Genomic DNA, 27,325 nt, shown 5'->3' on the forward strand with positions numbered 1-27,325 from the left:
ATATGAGACAATTTGTAAGTGCGGTAATAAAAATGCATACAGGGATGCCTGGGTGGCTCAGTCGGTGAAGCGGCTGCCTTCCGCTCAGGTCATGATCCCAGGGTCCTGGGATCGAGTTCCGCATCGGGCTCCCTGCTTGGCAGGAAGCCTGCTTCTCCCTCGCACTCTGCGTGCTGCTCCCCCTGCTTGTGCACTCTCTCTCTGGCAAATAAAATCTTTTTTAAAAAATGCATACAAAGTGCTATGGGAATACAGAATGAATGATTAATTCTACGAGGGAAGGGAATTCAGGAAAGCTGCCCAGAGGAGGTGATATTGGAGCAGGACCTTGAAGGATATGTAAAAGAACAAAGAGCAAAAGAGAATAATTTCTATATTCATTCCACACACATTTATTGAGCAGCTCCAGGTTGCCAGGAAGAGATGAGTAATTCACAGTCCAGTAGTGGAGACGGACAAATCACTAATAAATTGCCATAGAGTATAAGCACCATACTGGAAACATGCTCATGGTACAAAAGGAAAGATAGTCCCTTCTGAAATAAAGTCAGGGGGTTGAGGGTGGTCTGGGAAGGCTCCTGGAGAAGCGAGGACTGAAACTGCAGGAAGGGAAATAGAAAACTTCCAGGCTGGGGGCACCTGGGTGGCTCAGTCGATTAAGCGTCCGGCTCCTGATTTTGGCTCAGGTCATGATCTCAGGATCATGAGATCGAGCCCCATGTTGGGGCTCCACACTGAGCTTGGAGGCTGCTTAAGATTCTCTCTCTCTCTCTCTCTGTCCCTCCTCCGCCCCCCCACATGTGCACATATGCTCTCGCTCTCTCTAAAAAAAAAAAAAAAAAAGATAATTTCTAGGCTGATGATAAGGGAGTTGGGAGCGAGGGAAAGGTGTTCCAAGCAAAGAAATGGCACGTGCAAAGTTTCTGAGTCTTGAAAGATCATCCTGTCTTCAGATACCCGAAGCAGATCAGAAGGGCTTGAGTGTAAGATGCTGGGGTGGTGGGCAGCCAGGCAGGAGGTGGAATGATATCCAGGCTTTCAGGCGGGACCTACCAGGTTTCCAGATGAATGGGGTGTTGGTGTGCACTAGGATTTAGCAGGCTTAGCAACCTTCCTTCAAAGCCGTGCCCCAGATTGAAAGCTGGAAGAGAGAAGTGTGAGCCATAAATCCCCAGTTCCTCCTGCTGTGCTCGGGCTGCAGAGCCGGGAGTCTCCCCGGCTCTCCAGTCCCACCGCTGCGACCCCGGCTAATCCAGCCTCCTGGCCCATCTGACACACGCTTCCACTTAACATTTTGTTAGCGACTCTATAAACGAGCTCTCCCTGACCTTCAATCCCTGGCTAATTGCTGGTTTCATGTACAAGACTAGCTTAATTTTACGTGATAATTACCTGAGAGTGGCAATACATATGGCATTGCATGTTGGAAATGTCAGGCCTGGGAAACTACCAAGTGGCCATAGTCAGGGGCAACAGGAGGAGGCAGCTGGGTGGCGGGGGCCTTGGAGAGGCAGCCAGGGAACAAGGCCACGAGGAGGGAGAGGGAAGACGCTGGGTACAGTCCAAGCTCTGGAGAACTGGGACCCCAGCCTGCAGTAGGGCCAGAACCCAGTGCTGGTCCAGTGACCCAGGGGCACAGGCCAGAGGAGCTGCTCATGTAATGCTCAGTCACACACACACACACACACACACACACACACACACACACACACACACGTCATGGACAAGCATGGACCGGATCAGAGGCACCACTCATCCACGCTCAGTCACCCACTCAACAGACGCCCACGGAACACCTACCGCGTGGCAGGCCATGTATGGGCACTTGCACTGCTTTCGAACCCCCACTCCACTTTGAGGAGGTTGGAAACAGATGAAGGGCATGTTTGGGTTGTCACAGTGACTTGGAGAAATGCTCCTGGTATTAAATAAGCAAGCCAGGAATGCAAAAAAGGCTGGCAGTCCCCGGTAGTGTCCCATGCAATAAAGAATTGGCCCACCCCTCACAGCAGTGAGGAAGCCCCACAGCTGAGCCAGGGCCCCAGCCCTGAGGAAGCAGAGGGGTCCCCGCCTTCTTGGAGTTTACAGTCGGGGAAGTACACCATGGCAGGGGGGTTGTGTGTGAGATATGAGTCAGGGCGTTTAGCAGGTGAACCCACAAAGTCCAGGGTTCAGAAAAGACCTCCTGTAAAGAGTGCCATCTGGGGGCGCCTGGGTGGCTCAACCGTTAAGCCTCTGCCTTCGCGTCAGGTCATGATCCCAGGGTCCTGGGATTGAGTCCCAAATCGGGCTCCCTGCTTGGCAGGAAGCCTGCTTCTCCCTCTCCCTCTGCTTGTGTTCCGTCTCTCGCTGTGTCTCTCTCTGTCAAATAAATAAATAAATAAATGTTTAAAAAAAAAAAAAGTGCCATCCGTGCCCCCAGTGTCTCCAGTTCCTGCCTAGAACAGTGCGTGGCATACCAAATGGTGTCTCCGTGCGTGTGTCTATACCATCGGCCCTGTGCCTGGGTGCGCACACGCTCTACAGAGGGATGGACTGGGTTCCCTTTTTTCTCATCATCCCAGGGTACAGGGCAAGGCAGGTGGGCTCCAGGGCCCTGGGGTGGTGGGACAGGGGAGTATAGGCCGAGAAGGAGAAAGGGTGCCCCTGGCCAGCTGGAGGGGCCCTTCCACAGGGGGCACACGTGCACATCCACTCACATGCACACCCACGCACATGCACACCCACGCACATGCACACAGGCCACCGGACAAAGCAAGAAGCACACTCCCCAGACTAAGGCGAGTTCTAAAAACCCCTTTAGCCTCCTCACCCGTAGAATTGTGGACTCCTGAGCTGTGTTGGAGTAAATTACTTGCTTAATGAGATTTCAATTAACAAAAACAAATTAAAATCACTTTGGTAATTAAGCTGCTGTGAACCTTGCCAGCAGCTCTCCCTCAGACCTCAGATTTCCATGGGGAGGGAGCTGGGAATGGGGGGTCCACTCAGCAATGCTGCTGAGATCGAAGCAGGGCAGGAGCTCCCTGCCTTGGGGACAGCACCCACGGAGCCACAGCTTCCTGGAGCCTTTGTACGGGCACCAAAAATGTGGGAGAAAGGGGCAGCACAGAGCAACCAAACTGCAGTTCGAATCATAGTCCTGCCACTTGGCTGTGTGAGCAAGGACATGTAATTGACCTCTCTGAGCCTCAGTTCCCTCATCTGTGAAATGGGAATAATAATTGTGCCTGCATCGTTGGGTTATAGGAGAATTAAGTGAATGAATGCATTTCCCCAAAGGCTTTTAATCCACTTTTCCCTGTGTGGGGGCAAGACCCTCACAGGGCAATCTTTCCAACCCTGCATTTGCATTGTCCTGAATCCCAAACCACTCCTCCCCCACCCCAGGGCAGCCCTGTTTCTCTGTTCAGGTAAGGAGAGATCTACCACCGAGGCCCCTGGGATTCGGCAGGTTCTGCCCCATTCGGGCCCCCATCTCTCTCCATCAGAGCCAGTAGCCAGGATCTGGGGGGCTTAGAGAGGCTTTTCTTCTCAGGTGGCCTGGAGAGTACTCCTTTCCTGGGGTTACAAAATCACCCACACTTCCCATATGAGAGGCCTGGAGAGTTCGTACGAGTTGTAGCCACATTGCACGGATGAGAAAATTGGCTTCGGGATGGACCTGGTGGTTGAAAGAGAAGGACAACTCTCAGTGCTGGCGGACAAGCACGTTTAGTCTCGTGAATTTTTAATAAACTTCCGGTTTTAATTTTTGAGTCACTGTTTGTTTGCTAACTTCATTCAGAGGGACTGAAAGAGACACTTAAAATTTAAAAAGTAGTATTCAAAATTCACAAAACGAAATGCACAATAGATGTAAATGATTGAAGTTTTAAGTGATTTCTTTGCTTTTTAAGGTGTGGAACACTTATACTTTTGAAGCTGTAACAGCGAAAGCAGCATTAAGCTTTTGGGGATAGATATTCATGTTACATGTGTGCATTTGATATATGTAACATATTTTATTTATATATAAATGTAAGTACACACACACACGCACACACACCACAAATGTTGTTTCCTCCGTGGTGGTTGAAATTAAAGATGGCTTCCTTGTATGTGTTCATTCATTCGTTCAACCGATTTTTCCCGTCCCATAGATTATGTAACTCAGCAGCAGCTTTTTTTGTGCCCATGAAGTACCTGCAGGGAACAAGCCAGCCTCCAACCCTGCTTTCAGGGAACTCGTGACTTGTCGAAGAAGACGGACATGGGACACAACGCAGTAAGGTGAATATTGCAGAAAAGGAAAGGCAGGGCCTTGGAAGCCTATCACAGAAAGGGCGATCTTGGTTGGGGGAGGGAGAGGGGGATCTGCAGTAAACATTTAATTTTTTTGTAATTGGACTAAAAATAATTTATATAGATATTTTAATGAATCCAAGAGTCCCATAGCTAGTTAGTAACAGACCTGAAAGTAGACAGAGAAGCCTTCTGGTTCCTGGGCATTTTTGTTTTAAATCTGACACCCAACCTCTGGATAATTTGAACAGCATCCCAGTCTTGAGGGAGAAACATCCTAAGATGGGCAAAGGAGATCTCTGACAGAGATGGTCCCACCATCCATGCGTCTGTCAGACCACGGAGGTAGCCCCTACGCACGTCAATGTCAGATAGAGGAGGTCAACATCGACATAACTTTGTCAGATGGAGGAGGAGTGTGTGTGTGTGTGTGTGTGCGCACTAAACAGGACTGGGGCTGATGGGTGTCTCACCCTCTAGCATCTTTGAAGGAGGAGGCTAAACATTGCTTGGTCTCAGCAGCTGCACCCTCCCGGCTGGGCCGACCTCTAGTGTGCCCTTTCAACCCCGGCTGGGAGCCAGGCCCAGGGGAGAACTCCCGACAGTCAGACTCTCACTCCCTGAGAAGTGCCAACCTCGCAGCCCTGACCCCTGCACACCCCTCTGCTCTGGGGCGGGAGAGGACAGGGTGCCATCCTCCAAGCACCCAGCCTGGGTGAGGGCTGCCCCCCACCTGGAGATGTCTCCAGAAGGGGAGTCCTCTCCCTGCCCAGACTTCACATAGTGTATTTTGCGCTGACTTCAGGCAACCAAGGGAGGAGGACACAGAGTTGTACTTTCCAAGTAGCTGGAAACCCTTAATCAATGTTAATTGGTTCTAATTAGCATATGTTAATTAATGATATTTACTACAAATTAAAGGTATGAGTGTTCCCAGAGGGTTTCCTGTTCATCCAATTAGTGCCAATTAGTTGCAATTAACACGTGTAAATGAGATTCCATTGAACCCAAAACAAACAGCACAGAATCTCTCAGATTCCCTTTTGCACCTTTTCAGACAGCCAGGGAGCTGGGGGTGGAGGGTGAGAAGTGAGGGTGGGAGTGGGGAGAGAGACTCTTAGGCTGACCTGAAGCGAGACGCTGACTCTGTGCACCAGGCAGGAGAGAAGGAAGAGCCAAGCAAGCTGCTGGACGAGCCTGGCTGCTGAGGCACTGGCCATGCTCCTAAGGGCCACGGGCCATGCCTTGGGCATTCCTGCGCCAGGACCTAACCCAGTGCAGGGCCTAGAGTAGGTGCTCGGGGAAAAATTGGCGGAATGAAAGGCTGGTGCCTTTGCACCAAGGGCCAGTATCTTTAGTCATAAAATTAAAGGATGAATTGATTAGGAAAACGTGCAGAGTTCTCTTCTCCACAGAGTTCTTCCCAGGGGCTCTACCAAGGAGCAAGATAGGCTTTTCTTCTGTGACATCATTTGAATATAATCTGCATGTCTACAGAGATTTTACTCGATCGCCAACGTTGCCATTTCCGCACTTTACTTCGTTTTCCCTTAACCACTGAGGCCCCAACCTCTGACACTTTGGTAACTAGAATATAAAAACAGCCAGAAGGGGCTCCCAAGAACAAGGAAATGCTACCCCCAATTCTTCACTGCACAGAGCCTTCTGTGAAACTGGGATGTAAGATAAAGCCCCCAGCAAGTTGTTTATTGCTAACTTGCTTTTGCTACACCGAACTTTCCCTTCAAGTTGACATTTGTCCTTTAAAAATATTTATTCGTCACTATGTACTGGGCACTATTCCAGGGGCTGGGGATACAGCAGTGAGCAAATCATCCTCAAATCCCTGCCCCTCGGGGAGCCCATGTTCCGCTGGGTATTAGCACCCTGCCACTTGGGGTGTTGATGGTCCAGGGTCAGCACGCTTGGGTTCCTATCCCAGTTCTGCCTTTCAGCAGCTGGCGAGAGGGGAGGGCTGGCTAGCTCACTTATCTGTGCCTCGGTTTACTTCTCTGTAACATGGGTAGAAGAATAGCTATCACCTGTCTTGCGGTCATGTTATTAGGAAATTAAGCTTCCTCCCTTGTCCCATCTTGGTGGGGTGGGGGCAGAATTTGGAGTGAAGCCACAAGGAAGGGAGGAGAGAAGCCACAAGGAAGGGAGGAGAGAGGGAAGCAAAACTCAATCTGAGCCTACAAATCAAAGTCTGATTAAATTATCTCTACATCTGGATCTCTACACCCAGGCTGGCCATGAAAGTCCCTCCCACCTGTGTGAAGCACGCCACAGCTTATAGCCAGGCTGCTCATCACCCTGGGGCAGGGAAGAAACGGGTTCAGAGAGGGGAAGAGCTTCCTGGGTCCTATGCCGCTGCTGAGCCTGGAGCCCAGACCCTTGGCTCCTTTGGGCACAATGTCCTTTATCCATGGTCTTTCTGAGTGATGAGAAACACAAAGGGGGTCCAGAATGGGTCACTCCAGCTGGCCAGGAGCAGGGACTGGCCCACCCCTGCCGGGACAAGTCTGGCCCAAGGTGGACCTCTGCACATGCAGGCTCCAGCACTCCAGCTCGGCCAATCCCCCTGCTCCCCGCCCCCACACACACACACTGGGCCAGAGACCACAGCACCTGAAGCTTTCGTGTTCCCTCCCTCACCATCTCAACTCTGCACCCCCGTGGACTCCCAGGCAGGGTGTTTGATCATTTCACACTACGTCAGGATCCCCTTTATAAAGCCAGAGAGTCTGCAGAGATGGTCTCTAAAACCCTTTCAGACCCGCTGTTCTTGGATTCTGGGTGTGCTCCGAAGAATACAGGTCCCACGTCTGCCGTATATGCCCTGACACACCAAGGCATGCCGTGATTCCCCTTTCCTTTGGGGATCCCTCTCACCTGTAATGGCCTAATGGGTCCCCCCGTCACTCTCCATCACCCTCCACCTCCACCCCAACCTTCTCCTGCATAGTGATGAACCACCAGACATGGTCCCCAAGACACCAAGCCTCGGAAAAAGTTCTCCTTCACTCTGATCAAATCTGAAGTCAATTTGGAGGCCAGTGGGAGGAATGGAGCTGATTGAGTTTAATAAAAAGAGCTCAGCTGGGTTGTCTTCCGGGAGGAGTGTCTGGAAATGGAAATCTGCACTGCGGCTTTCTAGGGCTCAGTATGCCTTTCCTACCACTGCACCCCACCCCAGGGCCAGCGGGATATGTTGCAGGGAGGAAGGGGGATGCTCTGGAAGCAAGTGGTAAAGACCCTTTTCTGACTGCCCTTCCTTCCAGCAAAAAAAAAATAAAAGCAGCACTATTGGATGCCCACCCTGTGTCAGGCACAGCACTAGGCCATTTACTCGAATTATCTGCGCTTAGAGAGGAGGGCATTTGCTCTGAGTTCGTCTCCAGGCGCCGTGGGCATCTGGGGCTAGGGCTGGCTAGCTTTGGGACCAAAAATCCGCCAAATTTGGCCACGAAAGGCAGAGCAGGAAGGTTGCAGGGAAAGATAAGGAAATTGCGGTCCGCTACGTCCCCGCAGCCCGTGTGCGCGCACGCACACGCACACAGGTGCACGCGCACACGGGCACGCGCGCAGGCGCACAGGTTCCCCCCTCTCTTTCTCGGCCAGGTGGCTGCAGGCTTCAGAGGCCAGAGACCCAGGGGAGGAGGCTGGCCCTGGAAGTTCGAACGTAAGAAGCCAGAGGTACAAGAGGTGAGGTGAATTCTCGGCTTTCCAGGAAAGAAGGCTGCCTCCGAACCGGAGTGGTGGGAGCCCCGGAAAGTCCGGGACGAGGCAAAGGGACGCGGGCACAGCGTCTGCTCTTTATCCCACTAATACCTCTTGAGAAGTGATAGCTCTCCGGAGCCAAAGCTCCTGCCACGAGGCTTAACATGGCCACTTTGGGGGGAGAAAAAAGAAAAACCCTCTGCTCCAGGAACGTAACAACAGAAAATGATTAAGGTCTAATAAGGTCAGTGTTCCACCTTAACACCTTTTCAGTTCCAGTTAAAACCTCTACTAATTTGCCAAGAAAAACCAGCCTCACTGGGGTCTTATTATTTGAATCACGTCCTGTCTCTTAATTTAAACGAGAGACTCACATAAGGATTTTTTTTATTTTAAATTACAATGCGACTTTCTTCCAGTTGATTACGGTATATGACTCTCTGTTGGAAGGCCATTATTTTTTGCTATGATTTACAAAGCATTTAAAGTGAAATCAATGTAATAAATATTGAAGTATTGTAATAGATAATTCCATATATTTAACCAGAGACACAGCACAGCCCTGGTCTGGGCAGCCGGGAGAGGAGCGGGGGGGGAAAAGTGGGGTGGGAGAGTGACCTGGTATTAACGCGAAGGGTGACGTCTCTGCTTTTCTCCTGGATTCATTTGGCAGGATTCACTGAGTGCTCCTTAAGGTCCTGTACACTGGACGTGGGACTGTGGCGAGTTGTGGGTGCCCCAGCCGCGTCCTCCCGGCGCCGCAGACTCTGGAGAAATTCCCCTGCAATGGAGGGGACCAGAAGTGGAGATCACCGGAACCTGTGTAAGGAGCTCGGGGATGGGAAGGGGGTTCAACAGAGAGAAGAGGCCTCTGGGGAAGGGAACGGTGGGACAAGTCAGGAAAGGCTTTCCCTAGCTTCTCCCCTTCTTCCCCTCCCCTCCTCAGCTCTTCTTCCCTCCCCTTCTGGGTCCTCATCCCGCTTTGGATGGAGCTGTCTCTAGACCTCTGGCTGTAGCTCAGCTGGGAGCAAACAGCCCAGCATTCACAGCCCCGAAAGCTCACGATGCGGGAAGAGGTATGAAAGGGGAGACGGTGCACCGGTGTGACCTCGTGCTCTGTACCGCCATCCTCGTGCTCTGTACCGCCATCCTCGTGCTCTGTACCGCAAGGAGATGGCCTCACTCCAGCCTCTTTACACATAAGGAGTCAGATTTGCAGCTTCTTGCTCTCTCCCTCCAGGGAGCTGGGCTGGAGCACAGCCCCCACAGTGCAGGCCAAGACAACTTCCCCAGCTGGCCTACTTTGCCCAGGGACAGGAGCCTTGGTGTCTCTTAAAGGCAAACGTCAAGCTGTCCTCCTACCTGCCTCCCCAGTCACAGAAAGTACCCAGAAGCAGGTTCCTTTCCAGCTGCCGCATGCCCCATGGGGAGCCCCCTGCTTCTTCCCGTCTTCGGACGTTGCTTGTGGGTCACACAGCTGCTCCCAGGTTCCTGGCTTGATTCGGAAATTCACACCCACCAGTGAGGGAAGCACACAGGGGGCACCAGCCTGTGGGTTGGTCCCCATCACACACCTCGAGTGTGGGCAATACACTCTGTCTGCAGAGCCGTTCAAGTGCCATGAAGGTCTTAGAAAAGATTTTGTGGTCTGTACGCTGCAGGCTTGCAATGGAGCATGGCTGGTGCTCGCGCGGGCACGCACACACTCGCACGTTTAGCAGGTCTCAGAGGAAGAAGATGTATTGTCCCTTGCCTTCCCACCCCAAGCCTGAACCCAAGCCCCAAGTCCCTAGCTCTGAACATTTTCCGCCATAAATCCCAGGAGGGGACATGCAGAGGGAAAGGGAGCAGAGAGAAGAGATTTACAGCAAACTTGCTTCCTGACACCTCTTTGGCCCATCCCATAAAATAACAATATCACCAGATAAATCACACAGAGTCTCGGGGGACCTTACCCTTGTCCTTGTGGGGTCTTTGGTGGAAGTCAGTGGGTCATGGTCAGAGGATTCCAGCCAGCTGGGTTCTCCCTGACAATATCAGTCCTGGATAGCATGGAGAGGGGGGTGACTCAGATCTAATCCCTGGAGCATGGGGGTGGGGGTGTAGAGAATAGGGTGAGGGTAGAGAACATTGGCTATCATCATCCAAAAGAGAACATGGCATGAGCAAATCCCAGCTGAAACTCCTAGCTGTGTGACTTTGGGCAAATTACTTAACATCCCTGGGCCTTGATTTATGTCTCTGTAAATGCAGGTCATAGAATATTCCCCAGACAGGGTATGTGTGAGGAGTTATTGAGAACACTATATGTCAGAGTTCCTGGCATACACTTAGACTGTGGTTAACTATTGTAATCACAAATGTCTTCCCTCCCCTAAGATACAAAACACCATGGCAGTGTTCCCAGCGGAGGGGATCGAATGTTGGCCCTTTCCAGAGAGACACCAGGCTGCCTCCACTCGTCTTTGACTGTTGTTTCCATGTTAGCCTGCAATATTAGAAAGGCCGGGCTCCCCGTTAACTCTCAATGTGACTGTGAGCGGGTTTTTTCCCATCTCTAGGCCTCAGGTCCCCATCTGTAAAGTGAAGAGGGGGAAATTACTTGGTCTTTAAGGCCCTGTCCAACATCACATCATCACCCAACAATTAGGACCAATTCCCAATGGGCACTGGAGCCAAAAACGAGCAGGCAGGACGGAGGCTGCCGGCCCTGAGGCCAGCTGAGGTCGGCACGGGCATGTGGGCCGGGAAGCAGCAGTCACCATCCTGGGAAAGAACTGAAGGACTCCACTTGGCTGGTCTTCAAATCCCCGACCACCACAAGCAAGAGACCCCCTGATTACAGCCCAGGGCACCAGTCCGGGTCTGTGGCCTCCCAGTGCTTGTCCTGTAGCCGGAGGGAGGGCTGCGTTCCCGCATGTGGAGCTGGGTGGGCAGGAGCCCCCCTCCAGCCTAATCCCGCACACCTAGAGAGACATGGGCTTCCCTGCAGCAGGTGCAGCCCCCCGCCTCCCCCAACCCCCAGCCAAGTCTGGCTCCCCCACCCCTGAAGCATCTCCCTAGGTCCCAGCCCTCCCTCCTCCTCTCCTTCCTCTCCCTTCTCCTTCCCCATGTCCCCTCTTCCTCTCCAATGCTGCTTCTTGGCTTTATTTTCCTTCCTCTCCCCCCCCCACTTCATTTCTTCCTTTCTCATCCTCCTCCTGGTTCTCCTGCCTGCTCCTTCCCTCCTTCATTTTCTTCCCTCTGGGCCTCGTTCCTGGAACCAAGGTGCCACTGTCTTGAGGGAGTGACTATGTGGGGGGCTGGGGAGCTGGAAGGGGGCACGCTCTGGCCTGACCGACACCCTCCCCCCCCCCGGGTCTCTCCAGCCGCAAGAGGATCTGGAGTTCACCCGCAGGGCAGCTGTCAGCAGCTCCAGAGACGGATGAATGAACACGTAGAGGGGTGGGGAGGCGAAGGTGCTGGGGAGGGAGCCGTCTTCAAATAAAAATGAAAGGAACATGCTGGACAAAATAATGGGGCTGTTTAATAATAAGTCCTGCCCAAGACACCTCTGCCCTAAGACCCAGCCCTCCTGCCCCTGTCCCCGGCCCTGAAGTTTCCCTCAGCACAGAGGCCCCCCATCAGTGTCCCCAATCCTTTGGGTAGGCCAGAGAGCAGGAGACACCCCACACACACACACACACACAAGTCCCCAGACCCCTGCACCCCTCCCAGCCTTCCCCATCTTCCACTGAGGGATGGGTGGGATTGGGGCCCCTGGCAACCTGTTCCCAGAGTGATGTCTGGGCAGATTACTGCCCCACGGCTGGCAAGCCTACTAGGAGGCCTTTGTGGGGGAGAAGGTGGGGGGTGAGGAGAAGGGGATTTTCCATTCTCCAAGCAACTGGATTACACAGTCAGGGGATCAGGGAATAATTTGCTGCTTAAGCTGCCTCTTCACAGCCCAGCCTCTGCCCTGGCTCTCAGCCTCCCATTCTCAGCAGGGATTTTAGCCAGCCTAGCCTCGCCTGCTTATAAGGTGTCTTTCTCATGGTCTGAGTCAGCCTTGAGGGCAAAACCAAGTCTCACCTCCTTCTATCCCCCAGAGCTATGACACAAGGGAGGAGCTCAAAAGGGATCAGCTGGCCACTACCTCCACCAACCCTCACCTTCCATGAAGACCTCAGGTCTGGAGATGGAGCCGGAGGGTGTGGCTCAGAGAGGTGAAGCGACTTGCTCTGAGTCACACAGCACATGAAGGGTAACCAAGATGGTTTCCTGACTATGGCAGGATTTATGGAAGCATGTTCTCTGCAAAGTGAGCCAGATCTATGCCAGGGACGGGAAGGGGCCCTAGACTCTAATGTTCTTACTAGAAGGAGGTTTGCTGCTGAGTTTTCCTGAGCCCCACCATGAACTTTAGAGGGAAGGGAGCCCAGCTTCCATTTGGTTACTCAAGACCAGACCAAAGCAGGTGGTGGAGGGCAGGGGAGGTGGGAAGGAGATTAGGCTTAAAGAATCCAAAGTCTTAAGGTCTAGTTCCAGCCTTACCACTAACTAGCTGTGTGGCCTTGGGCAAACCACCTCCCCTCTCTGAGCTTCAGTTTATCTTATCTGCAAAATGGAGATAACATCTCTTTGAAAATTGTTTTGAAGGTACTGGAAGAGCATCAGGCTTAGCATCTGGTATCTCCTAGCTGTTCCAAATAATGGTGGGAGCAGAATTGTATCTCCCTTACCCAGAGCTGCGCCCACTCCCCAGAACAAGAGGCCCCACTGCACATTCAGGCCACTGGTTCTTCCCACTGGGAGGGCAAATCCATCATGTTCAGCAAACTATTGCCCCACCCCATGTAAGGTTATTGGGGGGTCATGCCACCACACCCTGTGTCCGCTTTCTAGAAAGAGGCCCAAGGCTCCCCACCCTAGCTCCATGTGGCACATAGAGCCCTCTTGCTGACAGAGGGTCATCTCTGACCTTCCTAATGGCCTACGTTCCTTCCAGCCAGAAAATTCTATGATCCTGTGACCCCTAAAAGCCCTGTCCTGCTAATGGTTTTATGATCTTCCCTAGGCATCCTCTCTGTGCCCTCCCTAACCCCCAATCCCTCTCAGTAGGTCCTAGTCAAAATAAACAACATTTATGACCAGAGCAGGATTCAAGGTCTGCATTGCAAACAAATGTGGAGCCCTTTGAAGGTGCCCGGGGAATCCATCACGTCCTGGGGTGTGATGCTCCCCAGGCCCAAGGGGAGGTAGGCCCTGGGAAGGGGCGCGGGCGTGGGAAGCTGGGCTCTGGCTCTAGATTTAGAATCCGAGGATCTTGTGCAGTGTCTGGGGCTCCCTCCTTAGCAACAGGCCTGCCCTCCGTGCCGGGGAAGTGAGGGGAAAGGAGGAAGGGTAGCCCGGCCCGAGGTGTCTGCTGTGATCAGCCACCTTTCCCGCCCTATGTGCAGGCTCCCCTGGGGACCAAGGCCTGACTTGGCATGTCATCAGGGGGGACAGGAACAAAATGAAAGGGGGGGAATCAGAGGCAAAGGGAGAAATAGCATGCGTGGACGGGAGATGTAGAGCTGAAACCACCGAGGTCCAGGCCCCATCACGGCCTCCAGTGCCCAGTGGGCACACTAGAACAACTTCCCTAAAGAAAACTAGTCCAAACGCCTTCAGGGGAAAATCAACCCAGTCGAGCCTGTCTTGTCAGCCGGCCAGTGGAGCTGAGGAGAGAGAGGGAGAGAGTGGGAGAGAGAGAGAACCGGCCAGTGATGAGTTTCTCGGGGGGGGGGGCATCAACTTTGGGGAGTGATAGCACGGAGGCGGAAGTGGAGGCCCTCCATCTAGAATGAACCCTTGTCCTCCACCATCCCCACCTGCCCCGCCTCTTACCAGCATCCCCCACCGGAGAAAGGGCCCACAGGCCGGCAGCCCACTCTTCCCGGCTCTGCCTTCCACCTCCCACGTGGCTGAGGCACCCCAGCCGGGCTCAGCCTCCTCTGGCAGGTGCGGGACCGCGAGCCGATTTGTGTTCAAGGGGGACTGGCTCTGTCTGGGGAACAGTTGTTGGAGAATATTAAGGTAGGATTCCCAAAGGCCCAAGTCTGACAGCAGCTTTCTAGGACACGCAGCTCAAGGCTTTCTTCAGCCACTTCGCCAGCCTTCAGAACTGGGGCATGGGCCGAGGGGCTGCTGTTCCCTGACTCAGAGCTGGGGGAGGGAAAAATACCCCCCCCCGGGGCCTGTGCCTTATCATTTACCCTACTAAAAATACTCTGCCACCCGCCAGGTTGGGTGGGGAGCTAGACATAAAATGTGGGCAGGTGGCAAGGTTTCTATCAGTGATCAGGCGCCTGCTTATAGCATTTGCATATGCGGCATATAATTAATGTTTGATGAGTGAGAGTCTGAGAGAGGGAGGATTGGAACAAAGAAGGAAACAAAGAGACACCTGGAAACACGGGCATGAGTTTTTCCAGGATCCATATAGTTTGTTCAAAAATGATCCACTTCCGAAACTGAAAGAATGATTTTAATGGCTTCGTGGGGTCGTCAGCCAGTGAATCAGAACTTTCAGCAGAGTGCCCTGGTGCCCAGCATGGTGCTTTTATTTATATTTATATATATATAATTTTAAAAAGTCCTCCAGAGCACAGAGTTTTAGGGCTAGAAAGGCCTTGGAGACTATCTAGGCCAGTGGGTCTCAACATCAGTTCAATACATAGAATCGCCTGGGGTGCTTTTAAAAACATAAGATGCTGGGCACCCACCTCCAGACAGTCTGATCTCATTGGTCTGGGATGGAGCCCAGGTGTCTGTATTTTTTTAAAAACTCCCCAGATGATTCTACTGTGTACCCAGGACTGAGAACCCCTGGTCTGGGCCAATACTTCACTTTACAGAGGCAGAAAGTGAGGCCCAGAGAGCAGGTGACCTAGGCTCACACAGACAAGTGGCAGCAGAAACAGGACCACAGAAGCCACTCAGGTATCCTGACAGTAAACGAGCAAATAAAACATCGATGGTCTTGTGGAGGCGTCCCTAGCTGCGGAGACCAGCTACCCCCCCCGTCCCACCCACCCCCCCCAGTTTCATCTTATTTTCATCAGAGGCCAGGCAGGCTGGCATCTTGACCCCGTTCCTTCTGGCCTTCCATTCTGGAGGCCTCAGGGCTCATACAGGACAAACACCCAATTCAAATACTGTCCACCAGGTCTGGAGCCTCCGAGAGTAACGGGGCAGCTGCGACACCGTGGCCAGATGGAGTGTTGTCGCTGGACAGCCCAGAGCAGGGGTGTGGGAGGACGTGTGTACAAAGGTGCACGTGTACATAGATGCACACGTATGTAGGAGGCCCCTGCACGGAGGCGCTCGTGTGAGAACACTTCCATGTGTGCGTATGACTGCACCTGTGGGACGGCCTGCGCGTTCGGCATCCGTTTACGCAGCACGGTGTGAGACCGCACGTGGGAGAGCGCCCAGGGCTCTGAAATGTGCTGTGCATGGTAAGTTGTATACGAGTGCGTCCAGCTGGATCTCCGCTTACAGCCTCGACGTTTACATCCACCGGTGGAGGCCCGCCTGTGACAGTGTGTGGGGGGCTGGCCGGCCCTGGAAGTGTACGACAGGCAGCCTGGGGGTGCAGGGGGCAAGTTCATGTGGAGAGAGAAGAGGTTTCTGCGGCTTCCATCACATTTCTTCCAAGTAATCACTGGGAAATATATGCGTTGGAAAACTCTATCTTTCATGCTTAAATATATCTCGGCAAATATAAATGAAACATGATATTGTGTCAGCTGAGATGCTACACATTAATATTGTTTATCATTGATAGAATTAAATAGCCCATGCAAGCCCCGGTAGCATTCCTTACGATTTTATTTAACACTGTTATGGCCGAGCGGCATTTGGCAAATGGCCGTAGATGACAGCAACCAGTGCGGAGTCTGCAGGCCGTCATATGCACAGGAGGGTCCTCTAACATCCGACCCGTCCCCATCTTTCTTTGAGCTCAACTTATTCCCCTTCTTTCCCCGAACCTGATTAAGACCCAGCCCTTCGCACTTCCCTAGGAGGTCTCTGTACCCTAAAGACAGATAACCTGGAGGGTGAGGACGTGGGGCAGGGAAGAGATAACGCTCTAAGACCCGGTCTCTGGAATGTCTCTGCTTCTCCCTAGTCTGTCAGAGGCGGCCCCAAGCCCCAGCATGTGTGAAAACCGAGAGACCAAAGGAAGCATTTTTATAGGTTCTGCAGACCCTCGGGGTTGACCGACAAAGTTATTCATTCAGAGTGAGTAAAAAAGAGCATTGGACTTATCAAATTAGTAATAAATCCTTCATTAAAAGAGTCACAAAATGGTTCCTTTTTTAAGGGGTAGCCGGATTGTCCCTTGAGACCAAATGAGAACAACCTTCCACGTAGTTACTGGCCTGCCAAGCCCACCTTTCAAGATCTGTGCCGCCCCCTGGCCTAGGCTGTTGGCTAAGTCACGAATGGCCTGAGGGAAAAGAAAACTCGAGACCTGGAAGTCCAAATGGGAACATGAGCAAGAAAATGGAAGAACCACACACGAGGCTCATACAGGCCCAAAATGCACCTTCCCAGCCAGCGGGCCGTGAAAAGAGGTTGCATTTACTTTCCAAAGATGATGAATAAATGGAATTTGTAGGTCTTTCCACAACCTGAAAAGGCCTTCTGAATCTCCCAGGAACCAGGGCCAAGATCCCACATGGAACCCCCAAACCCTGCTCTATGGGGTCTGTTTACCTGCCCTGGGCTTCATTCTGGCGTGGCACCAAGATTGAGCCAAGGAGCGCCCGACACCTGCGTTCCTGTGCCCTAAGTTTCTCTAACTTCTCCGCTACCAGAGCCCCAAGGCCTCGAAGGGGAGGACAGCCAAAAGTAGTTGGAGCAGCCGTTCGCCCAGCAGGTGCCACCGCAGTGAAGCGGCCATCAGAACTATGCTTGCAGACACCTGCCAGCCCCTTTCCCCCAGCAGGGACAACAGCCAACCTGCCCGGGGGACCGCTGAATGCTAGCACCAAAAAAGTATTGGATCATCTTCACACCGCTGAAGCCAGGAAGTTGGCTCTCCGGAGCCTGGTGCCGTGGGCTGCCTCCTGAGTAAATCTAGAAAAAGAAGTTTCCTAATGTTTGGATTGAGAAGTAGGAATGGTGAAAAGCACCCACCAATGTTTGTGCCTCTCCCCAACACACACACAGACACACGCACGCAGACACACATCCTGTCCATGCAGACAAATCATGAATCATCTCCGTGGCTGAACATTCTAGCGTTCGGCAGTAATCTCAGAGGCCCGAGGTTTTCAGGCAAATCCCAGGTCTGTGCACAAGGACACTGCATAAATCCCTCCCCTTATGAAAGGCCAGTCTGAGCAGATGGGACCAGTCTTAAGTAAACGGCAGAGCCCTCCCTTGGTCCACCTCAAGAGGAGTGGCAGAGGGCTGGTCCTACCAGCCCGGGGAGCAGAGAGTGGCAGAAGCTGCTCATTTTGGGGCTCATGTTCGCATCCCCAACTTATCTCTCCGAGGGAGGCGTCCGTTTGACCACACCATCCTCCCTCCCCTCCCCCAAGAGGGAATCATATCTGAAGTCAGTCCGGAGGAGCCAGCCACAGACCAAGTAGAGGCCAGAACTGAGAAACCAAACCTGAGCGCTGGAGAGTTTGGCCGGGGCCAGGAGCAGGGAAGAGGCCAAAGGGCCCCTCGTACCCAATGGCTCTGCATGCCAAGCGTGGGGAAAATAACCTCACACCTCCTCCACTTTCTGATAATCTGCTTCATTAATATTTATTAAACAAAAGATTGAGAAAAAAAAAAAAAGGAAAGGCCAGATAATTAAACACTCAGTGGCCGTAGAGGATTCCTCCACTCTGATCTCTTGCTGGCCTCCCACCTGCAGCCTAGGCCAAGCGTGTGCACTGTGCCATCAACCTCCTCGGCCCTGCCCATCTCCCCAGGTGTGTCAAGAAGACATGAGGCAGGTGGATGGAGGAAGAGACAGACCCAGGCACCCCAGGTGCTCACCAGGAAATGCATGGACTGTGAAATTACACCAGGGCTGGACAACTTACCACCACACTGGAACCCTTGGGACACTGAAATAATTAACTTGCTAATCAGCTACACCTTGCTCTTTCCTTTCTTCCTGGAAAAAAACAATCGCAGATCGCCTTCAACATCAGGTTCCTATGTCAATCACCTGGAGACAAATGATGCTTGAGAAGAAATAGACTCTCGGCCTCCATGCAGACCGCAATGGGTTGTACCAAGTCAGGCCTCCTCTTCTTCCCCACCCCTTTCCACCAGGCCCCGGGGAGGGTACACAGAGACAGAATGGTTCTGGAGATGCAGGGTTTTTTTCTGTCCACGCCACAGAGCTTTTCCATCTCCGCTAAGCTCTCTTGCTTTCAGCCCTCTTTAGCCTGCTTGCTGGCGCTAAACAGCCAAGATCCATGTGGAGAAAAGAGGATTGATTAGAATCATAATAATAATCCCTGGCATTCGTCCGGCTTTAGCGTTTACAAAATGTTTTCCCACATTATCTCATTCGGTCGGAGCTGGAAGGGACCTTAGCAAGCATTTAACCTAATACAGGTGGGGAAACTGAGGCCCAGGAAGGTTCACTCACTTCCCCAAAGGCCACAGCTAAGGACAGCATGGTTGGTTCCCCCCATGTTCATTGTCTAGAGATCTGGTGCCGCCTCTCATCCCCTGGAAAGAGGAAAAGAGCATAATCACCTTTTTGGTCCACAGTGGTTATAGAAAGAAATCACAACATTAGAAGAGGAGGACCTGAGAATGAATAGAACTCCTGGAACTCTTGGAAGAAATGGTTTGAGGGGTTGGGAGTAGGAAGACTAGTCAAGTCCTGAACGGCACACATCAATTAACACACTTCCCTCTCTCTCTTTGTCCGCTCATCTCCCCCTTCTCTCCGGGTTCGAAAATACGAACATAATGCAGTTTGGGATCTAGGGCTTAATTCGGCCGTAGGTCCCGGGGGGAAGCGCGGAGTGGGGCGTGTTTCTCGGATTCCAATCTGGCACCTCCACTCCCAGGATTCTCAGCATGACGGGCTCACGTGTGCGTACGTGTGTCCACCCAAGACATTGGATTTAGCGGTGAAAAACAGGCATCTTGATCCTTTCACAGATCAGATGATTTGCAAATTAATAGCACTTTCCCCCCAAGGCTCTGAGGAGGTGGGAAAAAAAAAAGATTTCTGGTGAAGAGAGGGAAGAAAAGGGTGGAAAAATAGAAAACGGGGAAAGGAAGCACAATGACAGTGGATTCTGTAGGAAAATACTTCCCCGCCAAGGTGCGCGTGTGTTTGAATGTGGGTCTCCGCTTTTCCACTGGGCCACCTTGCCCACCCCGTTGCCCCAGCCCGTCGGAAGGGAAGCGGCTCCTTTGTGTGTTCATTTATTTCTAAGCTCAACTCTTTTCCCTCTAAAACTCCTTCTTCTCCCTGTTGAGCTGACCATGCTTCTGGATTTATGAAGAGAGATGTTTTAGCAGAAATCCCCCAGAGTGTCCCATCAGCCCTAAATCCCATGCCCGCTCACCCCCCCAAGACCCCATGACACACAGCATACCAACACGGCCTCCTCTTGCCTATGCATTAGCCATCCATTGCGGCAACCTGACATCTCTCACACATAAAACCGTAAGAGAGAAATAAAATATCTGTCTCTTGGCGAAAATAAAGCTTTGCCTCCCTCCTGATGTATAGGATATAAAATAAAGCCGCGGCTCCAATAGTGGCTTTTCCTTATGCCGGAGTTGCCTTTGCACACACGGAGACAATGAAGACCGATGGTTTGGGACGAGGCCCAGCCTCCTGGGGCCGCCTTCACCCTTTTTTATTAGCCTGTCTCTCTCCCCGCCCCCCCCTTTTCTTTCTTCTTCACTTTCTTTCCTTTCTGGTTTGGATTTGCCTTTTATATGTCCTTCTCTTTCTCTCCTCTGGAACTTTATTCCTCTTGTTCACTTTCTTTCTACAGCGTGACAGAGACAGGGAGGGAAGAGCCACGTTTCTCACCTTCTTGGACATGCCTGCCAGGCCTCCCGCCTCCCCCTTCCCAGACCCCTAGCTCTCTCAGGACTGCCAGCCCCTATGACGAATTTTGCTGTTACTGCTTGGGCATTTGCTTTGGTCAAATGTACAAATGTTCCCAAAGGACAATTAAGAATGTGTTTAGTGGGGGGTGGGAGGGAAGGGGATTTTTTTTTTTTCTGGGGAGCTGCCCTTCCCTACTCCTCCTTCTCTCCAGGCTAAGCGGTTTATGCATCTCAGCAATTATTTATTTAGCCTCTGAGGAGTGCAACAGAGCAGAGCTGCCACCTCAAAGGGGTGAGAGTTGACATTCACCTCCCAAACCCAAGCCTCAAAGCCGCATCATCAAACCAACTGTGGGCCTTGGGCCCCTTCCGGCCAGCTCAGCTACCAAGGAGTTGATCCAAGTCCAACAACCTCTCCCCTGCCTCTTTCTCAGTCCTGAGAACTGAGGGTGCTGTGGGAGAAAGTAAGAGGGGCCCCTCCCCATGCTCTCACACAGATAGAATTGTCCCCTTCACAGTCACTGAGATGTGGTCATCTGCCCGCCTTCCCACATACTTGACACTCTCTCCCACCCTCCCAACCTTTTTTCTCCTCTGTCCCTGGAGGCCTCGCTCTTGCCAGGTGCACTGCTCTCCTCTGTGCTTCTGTATGTCTCCACCTGTGTCTGAGTTGGGTTTGTTTCTAGAAGCTTCTTCCCATCCTTGCCCGGCCTCATCCCTTCCGCTGGTCTCCCTCCATCTACCCAAGGCTGCTTCCCAACGCATTCAAAACTTCACCTGCTCTACTAGGGGCTGCAGGACACATCCCAGGCCCTGGGAAGACTAAGTCGTGACTGAAAGAAGGGGGTGCAGGGCCTGGGCTCCTGGAGGAACAGCAGGGGAGGGGGAACTTTGGTGTTGCCTGAAGGTAGGAAATGTCCAGCAGAGGGGCAGTGGGTGCCTTTCAGCCTCCGAGATGGATGACAGGTTTCAGTGCGTATGTGGACAGTTTCCCGCCACCCCTAATATTAGATCTTTATGAATGTAAACATGGAGAGGCTGGTGAGGCAGGAGCATCTGTTGAATTCTGCCCCCCCCAAAGGGGAGGGGGGCTTAAAGCTGCCAAATCCAGAAAGAACTCAATCCTAGACCCAAACGTGGTTAGCTTTAGGGGTCTCTCTCCCCCCCGTCTTTGATATCTCTCCAGTTATCTGCAGTGACCACTACCATCAGGTAAGGGGAGAGAGTCAATTAGTGAGAGGATTAATTACTCTGAGGCAGGAGCCCTGTTTGTCTTCCTTCCTGGGTGTGAGTGTGTGTTCAGACAGAGGAACACGGGCACGCACCCAAATACACATTGTTGTCACGCCGTCTTAGACGTTTTATTTATTTGTTGGATTCCTGCCCAGAGCCGCTCACACGCTTTTCCACGGGCACTGAGTCGCCCACCAAACATGCCGCCTCCTTTTCTCCCGCCTACAAACGCGACTGTCATACACCCGCGCATCCACGAGTCCCGCCGGATGTCCCCCCAGCGCCTGCAGGGTGCCCGGCTGCGCGCCTCTCCCCGCCGCCTTTTATGCCGCTGGGTGTCTTTCTGGGTCTCTTCTGTTTCTTTTCCTCTACTCCACGCATTTCCCCCAATGCGTCTTCCCTCCTTTTATCCCTGCTTACTTTTCCACATTCCTTTTCTTTCCCCTGGTTTTCGGTCCTTATTCCCTTTCCCTGTCGTCTCCCCCCACTTCCGTGTCTCTCTCCCCCTCTTTCTCCCCTGCCTCCTCCACTCACCCTCTCCTTTCGCGACTACCCACCACCGGTCTCAGCTCCGCGGCACTGCCTTGCATCTGAGATCGCCACGCTTGACCTTCCCCCCCTTTCCAAGCCCGGGGTCCCCCTCCCCCCGCCCCCAGTCCCCGTGGGAAGCCAGCCTTGTTTACCCAGCCCGAGCGCACACCGTGAAGCCCCGGCCGGATGCTGCCCTTTCCCGGCCTCGCGGTCCCCCACCCCTTCCCATCCCCAACTTGGGAACTACCGCTGGGGCAAAGTACACAGCGGTGCAAGGTGACATGCCCCCACCCCAAATTTCTCATCTTCCGTAGTGCACTGGCCCAGGGATCTCGGACCAACCGCCTAACTTGGGTTTCTCTCCCGGGGAAAAAGGAGATATGACTAATCCCCCCCCTTCCCTACTATGTGTTTCAGGGGAGAGAGTGATATAAACTGTAAAGTGCACACAAGTAGGGCGTTTCCAGGAGTGAGTTATGGAGGGAGAGTAAGGCAACCTGAGTCAGGAGCGAAGGCGGGAGGGAAAGGAGAGAGCCGGAGACGTAGGATCAGATTCAAGGGCCCGGGGCCAAAGTTTCCTGCGTCGCCATCTGTGGCGTCCTACCGAGTCTGTGCGTTATGCGGACTCTGGGCCCCCTGGAAAAGACCCTCTCGCTCTCTCCCTCCTCCCTCTGCCTGCACCCGCGAGCCCGGTTGCGCCCGGTGCCTCAAGCCCCGCGCTGTTAACTGCCTAGAGTCCGCTCCACCGCAAGTGCCTCCTTTCACGGCCTCACCGGGCTTTTCTGGGGGTGGCGGGCTGCACAGGGGCGCGCTGGGCGAGGGAGGGGAGCCGCCAGGGGCGGTCGCCGCTCTCGCATCTACAGCAGCTGACCGTGCCGGGCCGGCTCCGGTCCTTGGGCCACGCGAGCCACTCGGGAACGTGGGAGCAAGGCGATCTGGGGCTGGGAACCACGGAGGTCACGGAAGGAAAGCGGATGCAGGAGGGGGCGCCATCAATCCCCCCAAAACTGCAGGGCGTCCGTGGAGGGCTAGCAGAACCCCACCGTCCCCAGTTCCCCAGTAGGGTGCCGCCTCTCGGGACCCTCAAGGCGCTTCTCAGAAGGGAAACTCGTGCTGTGAAAGCCGCTTCCTGGCCCCTCTGGGGCCTTTTCCAAGAGAGCCTGGGGATGAGGTGGAGAGGATTCCGCGGCCACTGAGGGAAGACTCGGCGGCGAAATTGCACCCCGCCTAGAGCTTACGTGCCCTGGGGGCGGTGTGCGTGGTTGTGGGTCTGCTACTTGGAGGTCCTTGGTGGGAAAGCGCTGTGTGTACTTCAGGACGCCGGCAGTAAGTGTGGTGGTGAGGGTGAGAAGGGAAGGTTGGTGCTCTTCGCGGAGCAGCCATTGGTTTAAATGCAGAGCTGAGCTGAGAGCCTGCAGAGCCGGCTAATTTGGAAAGCTGGGTCAGTTTTCTCTCCATGACTGGGCGACCAAATACATTTTAAAATAAAAGCTCAATGGAAACGAAAAAAAAAAAACCACATTAATATAGTGTGCTGTCGCCGTGGAGGCGTTAAATCTGGACTTTAAACCCAGAATCGGGAGCCCAGAGGAGCGCCTAGAGCTGCGCTCCGGGACTCCCTGGTAGACACCGGGGTTGGTTCCCGCAGACCTGTTTACTGAACCATCTGGACACAGGGACAAGCAGAGCCTGAAGCCCCAGAGCCCGAGTCCCGTTCTCGTCCTCAACTCCCCTATCGCGTTGGTCCGCCCGCAGGGAGGGGCCCTCTTTCCCCTACGTCGAGGTCCCAAGATCACAGCACCCCCAAACGGGTGGAGCAGCCCCCTCCTGTACACCCGAAAGAAGGCAGCGGGCCTTGGGTTCAGGAAGGGCCCGCAGCCGGGTCCAGCTGTCGCCCCGTAGGTCCCCGCCGGCCGCCTTCCACCCCCGCGGCCCCTCTGCTTTGCATGAGAAGGAGCCCAGCTGGGACGGGGGCGGGGGTTGAGCCACTCGGGACTCGGTCGGCTTTAGATTCCAGAAAGGGGCGGTTGGGTCGAGGGCGCTAGCGGCGAGAACCAGGACAGCTGGGGGCGGGGGGGAGCGTGGGGACCGATGGACTGGACTAGCCCCTCCCGGCGGGTCTCATCCAACGCAGCGGGCTGGGGAGGCACCTCGGGCTCCGGGTGGAGGAGATGGGGTCCCCTGAGCCAAGCAGCTCCTAGCGCGTCCGCGGGAGCTGGAATACTGGCTACGGATCGGCTCGTTCCTGAGAGCGTCGGGTGGGCTGGAGGAGCACAAAAACCTACTCCGATCTCGCGAAGCCGGCCTGCGGGGTTGGAGAACCGCCCTCCCCTTCTTACTCCTGACCTGAGCTGGGCCCGGAGAGAGGCCCACGGAGGGGGCTGATTCGAGAGAGAGAGAGAGAGAGAGAGAGAAAGAGAGAGAGAGAGAGAGAACCATCCGCAACACTCCGCCCTCCACGCAGCGGGGAACCCCAGCCCAGGTGTTTTTGGAGAGGGTGCGGAGAAGATGTTAGAGGCCCCGCGCCCAGAGGTCTGGATGGGCGGAGCGCCAAAGAGGCGCACACCGGACCTCGGCTTTGGCTTCCAATGAAAAGGTGACGCGGGAGGCAAGGTGGAGGCTGCCGGCCGCCTCGGGGTTGCAGGATGGTGCGGAAGGAAGATTGAAGGCAGGAAAGGGGCGTTGGCAAAGCCCTAAAACTCCACTCCGGCAGAGCGCAAACCAAATTTTCTGTAGCGGCTTCCCGGTTCGTCCGAAGAGGGTATTCCATTTAAAAGGATCCCGGGCCGGCTCAGGTTCATTGCAATCGCGTTTCAGTGCGCATTTTCCCCAACTTAGTCCCGGGCCCTTGTGTGGGATGTCCGAGTCCCGCACCACGAGTGGGATCCAAAGGCCAATTCCAAAATACCCGCTAGACCTGGCTAGCTGCCCATCCTTATTTTCTTCCTCACTAGGGTTGAATGCGCCTTCTTAGCACCCTCTCCCCTCCAAAAAAACAAAAAAACAAAAACAACAAAAAAACAAAATACGAGGAGCAAAACCAGACTGCCCAGCCCTGCCACCTTCAGATCTCACGAAAAATCCCGGTTTAGCACAGAAATGGTGCTGTCGAAACGGAATTTGGTGCTCGACTGGAGTAAGTCAGGAAACCAGAGTGACTCTTCGAGGCTAGGGTACTCAGGACCCGGACCTGAACTCCACTTTTGGAATAATCTGCCCCCAGGCAGTGGTCCCGAGGTTATATTCGGAATTAGGGAGGTAAGGGCTCCCTGAGAAGTGAACTACAGGGGGTGTGGTCTGCGGTTGTCTCGGAAAGCTAGCCGGGAGCCTAGAACAGGGGAGGAGGAGAAGGCAAGCCGGGCCCACTCAGCCCGCGCGCTGCACACCCGAATCCATTGCAGCCTCTCGGTGGAGCCCCAGACGTCCCTGCTCCCCACTGCCACTAGGACCCCCCGCCAGCCGCCACTGATGCCCTGCGGTTTCCCGCCTAGCCGTTTGTAAAAGGTGTCTCCGGATCACAGTTTTCTCACAACTTCTCGCCTGGGTTGCAACTCCTCACCCGAAGCGCTTCCCCACCCACTCCTTTCCCCCACCCCGGCGCAGCGCCTCCGGTCTCCCCCGCCCCCACCAGGAAACCGCCGGAATCAACTTTCCAAGACCGCGCCGCAGGGAACAGACACCCAGATCTCCCGGAGACCTAGACCCTGTGGACTTTGGATGGACTGGGGGAGGAGGCACGGAGGGACCGAAGGAGGAGGATTCTGTGGCCCTCCCTCCCCCACTCCCGCTAAGATGCGCGCTGTGCTCCGGACAAACTTCTAGGCCAAGAAAGCACGAAGAAGGAGGGGGGAAAAAAACACCCGCTGAATTGCAAAGTCAAACAGTTCACCAGGGCCGCCGGAGCTCCCGGACCCAGCTGCACCCCAACCTTCGACAAGGCTCCACCTTGGAATAATCCCACCTTCCAACAGTACTCTGCCCTCTGCCTGCGCCTACCCACGCTCTCTCTCAGTCCTTCCCATCGAAATCGAGGCCTTACCGGAGCAGGAGGGGCTCAGGCACCTCGATGCCCGCCGCCCGCACCGCGCCGGGCCGCGGATGCGGCCGCCACTGATCCTCTAAACGCGGTCTCCCGGCACTCTCCCCGGCCGGGGGATGCAGAATGGTTTACAGAGGGACCGCGAGCCGCTGATTGGTCGCAGGCCGCGGTGACGTCGGCGGGCGCTGCATTAAGGCGAGGGGGCTTCCAGAGCTCAGCCAACAGCCAGGAGCAGTGACCGAGCCGCCGGAGCTGGGGAGAGACGCGCCAGGGCGGCGGACTGGGCCAGGAGACCAGGGACAGAGGGACGCTTGTCCGGGGACGGCCAGCAACGAACTGCGGCCTGGGCGGCGACGGCAGCGGCCCTTGCTGAGCTGTTCCAGCCGCGCAGAACTGTAGCTGCTGCACCAGGACGTTTTTTCAAAGCTCTCCAAGCTACTCCTCCTCCCCCCGACTCCTCCCGCCGCAAAAGAAAAAAAAAGGAAGGAAGGAAGGAAACTGGCTAGAAAGGAAACCCAGATTTGCCACCACAACGAAAAAAAGGGGGAAAGGAAAAGAAAGTCAAGCGACTGTGGGGTTGGACGCAGGCAGCCGGAGCGCGGGCCGAGCGATGCGGGGCTGCGCGCCCAGGCGGCCGCGAGTTGTGACTGGAGCCACGATGCACGGCCAGGCGCGGTGAGGAGCCAGAGCGTATCACCTCCCCGAAGGAGTCCAGGAGCAGGGAGGGCCGTTCCGAAAACACGGAGGCCGCCCGGCAGGCCACGGGCCGAGGTGACGGGGCTGGGGCGGTGGGGAGCGAGCAAGCGCACCTGGCTGCGTCCGGCTGGAGTTGTCCCTCTGCGTTCACGATTGACACAAACACTTCTCCAAACGGGGGGAATCTAAGCAACAACAACAATCAACAACGAGATCTTCCTCCTGCTTTCCCCTCCCTACCTCCCTCCTCCCTCGTCCCTTGGCCTGCCCCCGCCCCCTCCCCCAGGCCCACCGCGGGCGCCCCGCGCGTCCGGACCCGCTGCGCGATGCCGGCAGTTTAGGATCCAAAGCTTCTCCACTCGTTTTGTTCTTTTCTTAAAAAAAAAAAAAAAAAAAAAAAAAGAGGAGGGGAAATCCCGGTCGGTGGCAGGCAGCCGGGCACACACACACCCGCCCTCATACCCCGACAAAAGCAGATGCACTTTGACTTCTGACAGCTCTACCTCAAGCCCAGGAGAACTCCACTGCGCTTTCCCTGCAACCCGAGCTCGCTGCGTCCTCCTCTTCCTTCTCCGACTCCGTTTTATTTATTTCTGTTCCCGTCGCCGTTCTCGGTGACCTTCAGTCCTCCGCGGGCTCTGGGCAGAAGAGTCGCTTTCTTGCCCGCCACAGACTCTTCCTTGCCCCAGGAGCTGCAGCGGTGCTGCTGTGCCCCAGGGCCCTGGGACTCCCAGGCTGCACACTCCACCGAGGTGCCCT

At 54.4% G+C, this 27,325-nt stretch overlaps 1 long non-coding RNA gene across 3 annotated transcripts; it reads right to left on the reverse strand.

Moving 5' to 3' along the window:
• Positions 1 to 284: 284 nt before the first annotated feature.
• Positions 285 to 27,134, reverse strand: LOC123776885 (uncharacterized). Of its 3 annotated transcripts, none has more exons than XR_015721345.1 (4): positions 27,070 to 27,134; positions 13,873 to 26,751; positions 8,623 to 13,703; positions 285 to 3,664 (listed from the first exon to the last, which is right to left on the reverse strand). It is a non-coding gene; the product is annotated as an uncharacterized LOC123776885 (long non-coding RNA). The 3 variants fall into 3 exon arrangements; XR_015721343.1 differs by having other exon boundaries at positions 13,873 to 26,940; positions 27,070 to 27,133; XR_015721344.1 differs by lacking the exon at positions 27,070 to 27,134 and adding an exon at positions 26,883 to 26,945.
• Between the last annotated feature and the right edge of the window lie 191 nt (positions 27,135 to 27,325).

The sequence above is a fragment of the Ursus americanus genome, chromosome 23 (genome assembly GCF_024610735.1).
Source record: "Ursus americanus isolate L20-20 chromosome 23, mUrsAme1.1.p, whole genome shotgun sequence".
NCBI classification, from domain to species: domain Eukaryota; kingdom Metazoa; phylum Chordata; class Mammalia; order Carnivora; family Ursidae; genus Ursus; species Ursus americanus.